The following is a 7530-nucleotide window of genomic DNA, read 5'->3' as shown; positions in this document are numbered from 1 at the left end:
TAAAGCAGCCTCACGGGAGAGAAAGCCTGGAGCACCCCAGGCGGGGAGCCCACCCGCTGGCACCCAATTTGTGCATTAGGAGGCGATAAGCGGGGAGACACGTCGCGGAGCCACGCCGCCCTCCCAGCGAGTTTGTTGTTGTTGTTGTAACGCGGCGGAGAATATCCGGACTTGCCAGTGAGTCCAGGGACAATCTCTTCCTATTATGCCTGCTCAAATACGAAAACGGCTTACAGTCACATATCTGCATGAGCCTAACCTTCACTCATTACAAACACAGTGGGGATTTACATGCACCATGCCAGCTTTGCATGGCGCCTGTATTTTTATCCAGCAAAATCACATATTGTTACCTCTATATGTACAGTGGAAACAGCATGAGTAATGGAACCTTTAATCCTCATTTTTTTCAAAATTAGATTATAGCTTTACCTTCATTTTCTCTTAGTTTTTAAATCCCTCCCAACGCCAAGCGGCAGAGGTGCTGCTCTCCCTCTTATCACATTCCCTGGCGGGTCTGACGGTGGCTGGGTAGCAGGGGTTGTCCGTGTGGATCCACACCCCAGGGCACCCCCTGGGGCACCTTCAGACACCTTTACTGAGTCCCTTGCAGGATTAGTTTAATCACAACAGATAAAGTGAATGCCATATAGGGCAAAATTAAATTAAAACCTACACACAACAACAAAAATTGTATTAAGACTAGAGCACTGGGGTAGCACTGGACTGGAGCACCACTCCCATGAAGACAAGCTGAGCGAGTTGGTGTTGTTCAGCCTGGAGAAGAGAAGGCTCTGGGGAGACGTTATAGTAGCCTTCCAGTGCCCAAAGTGGGCTACAGAAAAGCTGGGAGGGACTCTGTGTTAGGGAGTGGAGTGAAAGGACAAGGGGGAATAGTTTTAAACTCAAAAATCTGGCTCCTCCTGGTTTGACACCAGCATCAGTGATAGACCCCAGAGCCTGGAGAAGTGTCATGGGTCAGCGGGAGAGCACCAGAAGAGCAGCACAAAGGAAGGTAAGTGTTGCAATGGAAGGATACAGGCTCTTTAGGAAGGACAGGCAGGGGAGACCAAGGGGGAACATCACCCTCTATGTCAGTGAGCAGCTGTAATGCATGGAGCTCTGCCTGGGGATGGGTGAGGAGCTGACAGAGAGCTTATGAGTCTGGATCGAGGGAGGGCAAGGGCAGGGGACATTACAGAGGGAGTCTGCTACAGACCATCTGATCAGGAAGAACAAGTAGATGAGGCCCTCTATACGTAGAAGCAGCCTCACGTTCGCAAGCCCTGGTTCTCATTCAGCCACCCCAATATCTGCTGGAGGGACAGCACAGCAGGGCACAGGCAGTCCAGGAGCTTCCTGGAATGCACTGATGGCAATTTACTTCTCCATGTGATAGAGGAGCCAACGAGGAGAGGTGCTGTGCTGGACCTTGTTCTCACCAACAAGGAGGGGCTGGTGGGGGTGTGAAAATCAAGGGCAGCCTTGGCTGCAGTGACTGGGAACTGGTGCGGTTTTGGTTTCAGAGCGCAGCGAGGAGGGAGCTCAGAAAGCTCGCTGCCCTGGACATGGGGAGAGCAGACTTTGGCCTCTTCAGGGATCTGCTTGGTAGAGTACCGTGGGACAAAGCCCTGGAGGAAAGAGGGGCCCAAAAAGCTGACCCAAAATTCAAGGATCACCTCCTCCAAGCTCAGGAGCGATGCATCCCAGCGGCGAGGAAGTCGGGCAAAAACACCAGGAGGCCTGCTTGATTTTGAACAGTGAGCTCCTGGCCATTGGAACTGGGTGGTCTTTAGGTTTCACCTAAACCCTTTGTGATCCTGTGGTTCTGTGAAGACGTATCCATCATGCTTCTACCTTTGCACTTGCAGACTAACAGGGAGGGTGGTTAACTTGGGACTATTTCACCGCTGAAACGGAGGCTGGCGATATTGAGTTAAGCTGCACATATTTGTCAAAGACTTTTCAGAAGGCGGTAAGGTTTGCACAGTGTGGCCTCTTCTAACTCCTGCCGCACCCCGAAGTGAAGTACCCCATGCAGCACGGAGCCTGCCTCGTGGAGCAGGACAAAATCGCTGAGTGCCCTCAAACACATGGTTTGAGCTGGCATATGTGCTCCGCAGCAGTGCCATGCAGTATTCCTGAGGATCGCTTGGTAAATTACGTTTATTTTTTCTGAAGTAATTATAATGCAAACCGCAGCCTGCTAGGAAGGACAAAATATTCTTGTGTAATCATGGCAGCGTCATTAAAGTTGCAATTAGATACCATTATTAGGTCCCCTGTAACGATGGTTAGGAAACTGCCTTTGGCCTGGGAAGTGCGACATTCACTTTGACAGGAGCAGAGAACTTTCTGGAGAGTTTGAATACTCTGTGTCAAACTGGCTTGGAATTAAAGGTAAATAAATGTCACCTGATTACCCTGAAACACCCTCACTGGCAGGCATGTTAAGTGACCATGCACTAATTACTGTTATTTAAGCTGCTATATATAAGCTGCAGTATGGTTGTGCAGCAAAGACCTGCAGACCCCTTAATGCTTATCACTCTGCAGACACAGAATAAAATGAGGGTTCTGGTCCTATCTCGTGCTTCATAAGTAAGCATAAGTATTTATTAGCTGTGATGAATTTTTAAAGGCAGGTAGATAAATTGTGTTTCAAACAACCTCATATATATTATATACACCTATGTTATGTAGGAAAAACCCCTCAAAATCACCAAGTTCAGCCACTAACCTGACCTATTGAGTCCCACCATTAGTGCCACATCCATGTCCCTTATGTACCTCCAGGGATGGGGACTCCTTCACTTTCCTGGTCAGCCTGTTCCCATGCTTGACCACCCTTTCCGTGAAGAAATTCCTCCTAATATGCAACCTAAACCTCCCCTGGTGCAATCTGAGACTGTAAATGTGCTCTGTTAGACAATATTTAATGTGCTCTAGCAGACAATAAGAAGATCAGGTGATTTAAGCAGCTGATGTGTTGCGAAAACACATCCTGCCACAGCTGAGAGGTAGACGGGGTCCTAATCACCCACCTCCTCCTTCGTGTTTCTCCTCCCCTCTGCTTGCTGTGACACCATCCATATTGGATTTTAATGTGCTTCTTTCAATAGACTTCAAGACAGACTTTTCAGAGAAGGAATCCTATTGTATTTTCTTGGGATTTTCAGTGTTAAATATACGAGCTAATGCACATACTTTCACTATGCTACTTTTGCCTTTTTTTTCACTTGCTTTATAATCCATGTTTCATTTACAGCTTCACTTTTTCCCTCCTATTGTGCTTTTCTCTTTATCTTTCCTCCATTCACTCCACTTCTCATCCTCTTTTCTTTCACCTTTGGATCCAGCATCCCGGGAAGTTCAGTGAGCATGTCCTACAAGGCATTATTCATGCAGGTGCTACAGGACTCTTAAACATGCTGTGGAGAATCAAGTTCACTCTTGGGCAAAGGTTTCTGAGGAAGGTGACTTTATTACTCAGACACACTCTGCAGAATACAGATAAACTCTAGTGTGGCTGCCTAGTCCTCTATTCCTCTTCTAGCATCACCAGCACAGAGTTACCTTCGTTAATAAGTTCAAAATGCTGTGTGCTTACAGCATCAGTGGTCAACGGGTGTGTGTTTTCTGTGGGGTGAGCTAAGTGGCTGAGCTACTTTCACTGGTCAGAAACATCCTCTTCCCTTAGCAAACAGCTTAATTATTCCTTCTTCCTCCTGGGGGACAGATTATTGAAGACAGATGGGCGCAAAAATATGCATACATTAGTGGGCAAGGTGGGATGCAGCCGCGCTGCGGATGGAGGGGCTGACAGCTGCGCGGTCGCATCCAGACACCCAGGAAATTGCCAGAGCCTACCTTGTATGCGCAGCGTGCTGGTGACCCTGCACAGCTCTGGTGTGCTCGGCTGCAGGCCTGCAATATCACATGTGCAAAACTCTGCACAGCCTCCCCTGCACCGGGCCTGTGCAAAGCTGTGCCATGTGGCACACGGGCATGGCTCTTGACAAAGTCATCTGTTTGCATCAATGCTGCGTGTTCCTTTCCCTATTGCTTTACAGCCATCATTTAAAATTGATGTTATTGCAGCTCTTCGGTTGCTGCTGGTATCCCTCCTTCTTGCAGGGTCTCTGAAGCTGCCAGTGGGTCTGTCTTTAGCATCTGCAGGGTTTGGCTTAGGAGGGAAAACCTGATGTTACTTCGCCTTTTGCAGGTAGGTTTTGGGCTGTGCTGGATGAAGAAACACAGTATTAAGTGGCACATCCAGAGTGAAAATAGCTATAGGCGCATCCCTGCTACAGCTAGGGCAGGACCTCTGTGGTTCTGGTCCCAGTACTTGTACGAGATGTGTCCTTTAAGTCTGGCAGGTCGTTAAGGTAGAGATTTTCCAAAGCACCCTGGTGATTCAGGAGCAGAAAATACGTTGGCCCTACAGTTTCTGTTTCTCAGGCTGCTTACCACTATTTACATTTTTTCAGATTTTGCAAGTCACCTCCACGGATGCCTCCCATGAACAACAGCAGTAACCATTGCTTGTGTGCCATGGGCACAAGGTTGGGGTGACATGAACCACACAAATCACCCCCAGAATCTATCTGTGAACAGCAACACCTGCTTCAGAGACTCACAACCAACCGTGCCAAATATCCGTCTGTCTTGAGGAGGACACAGCTGTCCCAGTCCAGCAGCCGGGTTATTACGTGGTGAGGTTGCTCCGCTTCATCTTCGTACAAGTGCAGCTGTGCTTTGGAAGTGCAACTGCTGTACGTGTGGTTGGGATGTGAGGTGCGTCAGTATCCTTTGTGAGTGGGCCCCAAAGCATTTTGCCTTGTTGCATCTCAGGAGCTCACCTGCTCGTTGCTGTCATGTATTCCCCAGGAAATGTGTGTTGTGTCATCCTGTGATGTGAAAACCTGACACCGTGACTTCTTTAGCCGGAAAAGCCTCAGGATGTAGGGGCTGTGCTCCTCCTGCAGCATCTGAAGCAAGTGCCCTGGGCTGTGACTGTGACAAACAGCCACCCAAAGAGCAAATACGATAACAATTTCCTTAGTTCAGACAGTAGCTGTGCTCTTCAGCTAGTGAGCCAAGCCTAATGCAGACTGTTAGACCTCCTCTAAAAAAAAAAAAACAACACAAAAAAACACAAAACCCAATAACAACAACAACAAAAACCCCAACAACAAAGGACCTGGTGACTAGCGGTTTCATTAATCCTCCCACAGAGCTGGTTAGGAAACTTTGAAATAAAGTCAGCTGCTGTAAACCCTGTCTGGAGTACGCATGCCCTCATTTGCATTTTGATTTCTGTGATTTAACTGAAGGCACAGGTTGTCCCTGCCAAATATCCCTCTCCTACCAAGGGATATACAAGGTAGAACTGCCCAAAGCAGCCTGACTTATGAGGACTGCCACGGCAACACAACCAATGCATCCCTAAACATTTAGTAATAAAAAATCTGTTGTTCTTTGGTCGCCAGGATTTAACAAGCCTAATCCCTAGGAGAGGTGATAAAAATTCATTAATCTAATTAAATACTTCTTATTGCCAAAGTGACTTTGTAGAGTAGCTTTGCTGAAGGATAAGTGCAAAGTAAAATGGAGTCCCAGCAGAGAAACAAACGTTAGACTTCAGCAAGCTGGTACACGCTTCATTAAACTCATAATTATCCTTTGGTTCTAAGTAGCTGATAATATTTAATGAGTATCCAAGATAATTTAAAGAAAATGTTTACTAATGAGGAACAAACAGTGCTATGGAAAACTGATATCTGGGGTACCATAGCCGTGTATCTTACCTGTATCTCGTGTACTTGCTTTGGTACAAGTGATTTAAACGTTCTTTTAAAGCCGTTTTACTACAGACTGGGTGCTGCCGGTTCCACCACCACCCCTGTGACATACCAGGCATCCTGGGGAGAAGAGGATGTGCCATGGCCGTACTGCAGGCCGATGGCAAAGCGAACCCCAGGGGCCTGGGCACTGAGAGAGGAGCAGAGCGTGTGGGGGTCTGGGCCCCTCGGTGATGCTGAGGGGCTCATTTTGGCCAGGCCTTTCCTAACCTTCTGGCTTCTCATTTTTTTGTGGGGGACCTAATTTTTGGCTGCTGCAGGCAGGTCGGCGCGGTCAGGGCCCCGGCTGCTGCCTGCAGCTCGCAGCGGGCCTGGCTGCACCCAAAAACTTCACTGCCCGTGCAGGTAGTGTCAGAGTGACTCGCCAGGTGGGCTGAGCAGGGTGAGCGCTTTCCTCCACCCCGCCACCTGGTTTTTGGACAGGCAGCGTTGGCTTCCTCAGGGCCCGCTGCCTCAGGCGAGCTGGGCACCCCGAGCACCCCTCACTGCCCTGCCGGCCGGGCTCAGCACCGCTCCTGCGACGGGAGGATGGGGCTTCTCCTCGGGACCCACGGGGAATTTATTCCCCTGTTAGAAAATGTGCCTCCTACCCTCAACGCCTCGGTGTTGGCAGTTTAGTATGTGCTCGTTTACCCTCTTACCTTTTTTCTTCTTTTCCTGTTCATGGCGGGAAGTCTTTTTTGCCTAGTGGTATGTACAGTGGTGATTCTTTCTGACTCACCGCAGCTTTTACCATCGATTTGAACAGGAAAATAATTTGAATCCTGACAGACTGCGTCTCATCTCTCGGCAGGTGATGTGGGATACCCATCTGAGTACTGTCCGCTCGCTCGCCTTCAGTATTCTTTTATATGGGTGGGTCTTCCTCTGGGGAGATATGACTTCCAGCTAAGAATACTGTACGCTGGAGATACAGAGGGCATTTTCTTTGCCTTTGAATGACAGACATACACAGCTCTACATCTTTCTAGTGCAGATAAATAGCTGCAATCCTTACTGAAGAGATGGTGGGGAAAATAATGGATTGCCCCTCTACAAAGCTAAGGCGATGAAATACAGGAAACGAGGCAATGATAAGAAAGGAGCCAGCATTAGAGAGTGAGCTGTGCCCTGACCCTCCACCAGCCTCTCGTGAGCTCTTTGTTCGACCTGCCCATGACAGCCTGCATCCTCCGCCGTGGAGCCCTGACACAATGCTGGTTGCACATGGGCTGCTTCGTTGAGTCCACCATACCCCTGCAAAGGAGCGCCCAGAATCAAATACAGCGACCCAAATAAAAAAATATTTATTTTGTATGTAGCAGCCACATATAGCAGTCAGCGTAAAAACCCAACTTGTGTCGCTTGTGCCTCACTTGCCATTGGATGTTTCACTTGAGATGTGAGCCAGCCCGATTTATTACTGATGGGTCCATTTTTGGGAGCTGGGATTGCTTTTCCCAGCACCACATCTCTCCCTGCCTAATCATTTTTCTGAGGCTGCCCAACTGGAGGGACGCAGCCCTGCCTCAAGATAGGGGTTGTAGTGCCCAGTTTGGTCAGGACCAACCCTCTAAGCCTCAGTGCTGGGGTTCTGGGGTGAATATCGGCCACCGAGCTCTCCAAAGCCACCACATGCTTTCCTACAACGTGTGGTGAACTCTGATAGCAGCGAATGCTTTGAAAC

This window comes from Anser anser (genome assembly GCF_964211835.1).
Source record: "Anser anser genome assembly, chromosome: 3".
In the NCBI taxonomy this organism is placed as follows: domain Eukaryota; kingdom Metazoa; phylum Chordata; class Aves; order Anseriformes; family Anatidae; genus Anser; species Anser anser.
The sequence above is the reverse complement of the archived record's forward strand: the minus strand, read 5'-3'. Positions refer to the sequence as shown.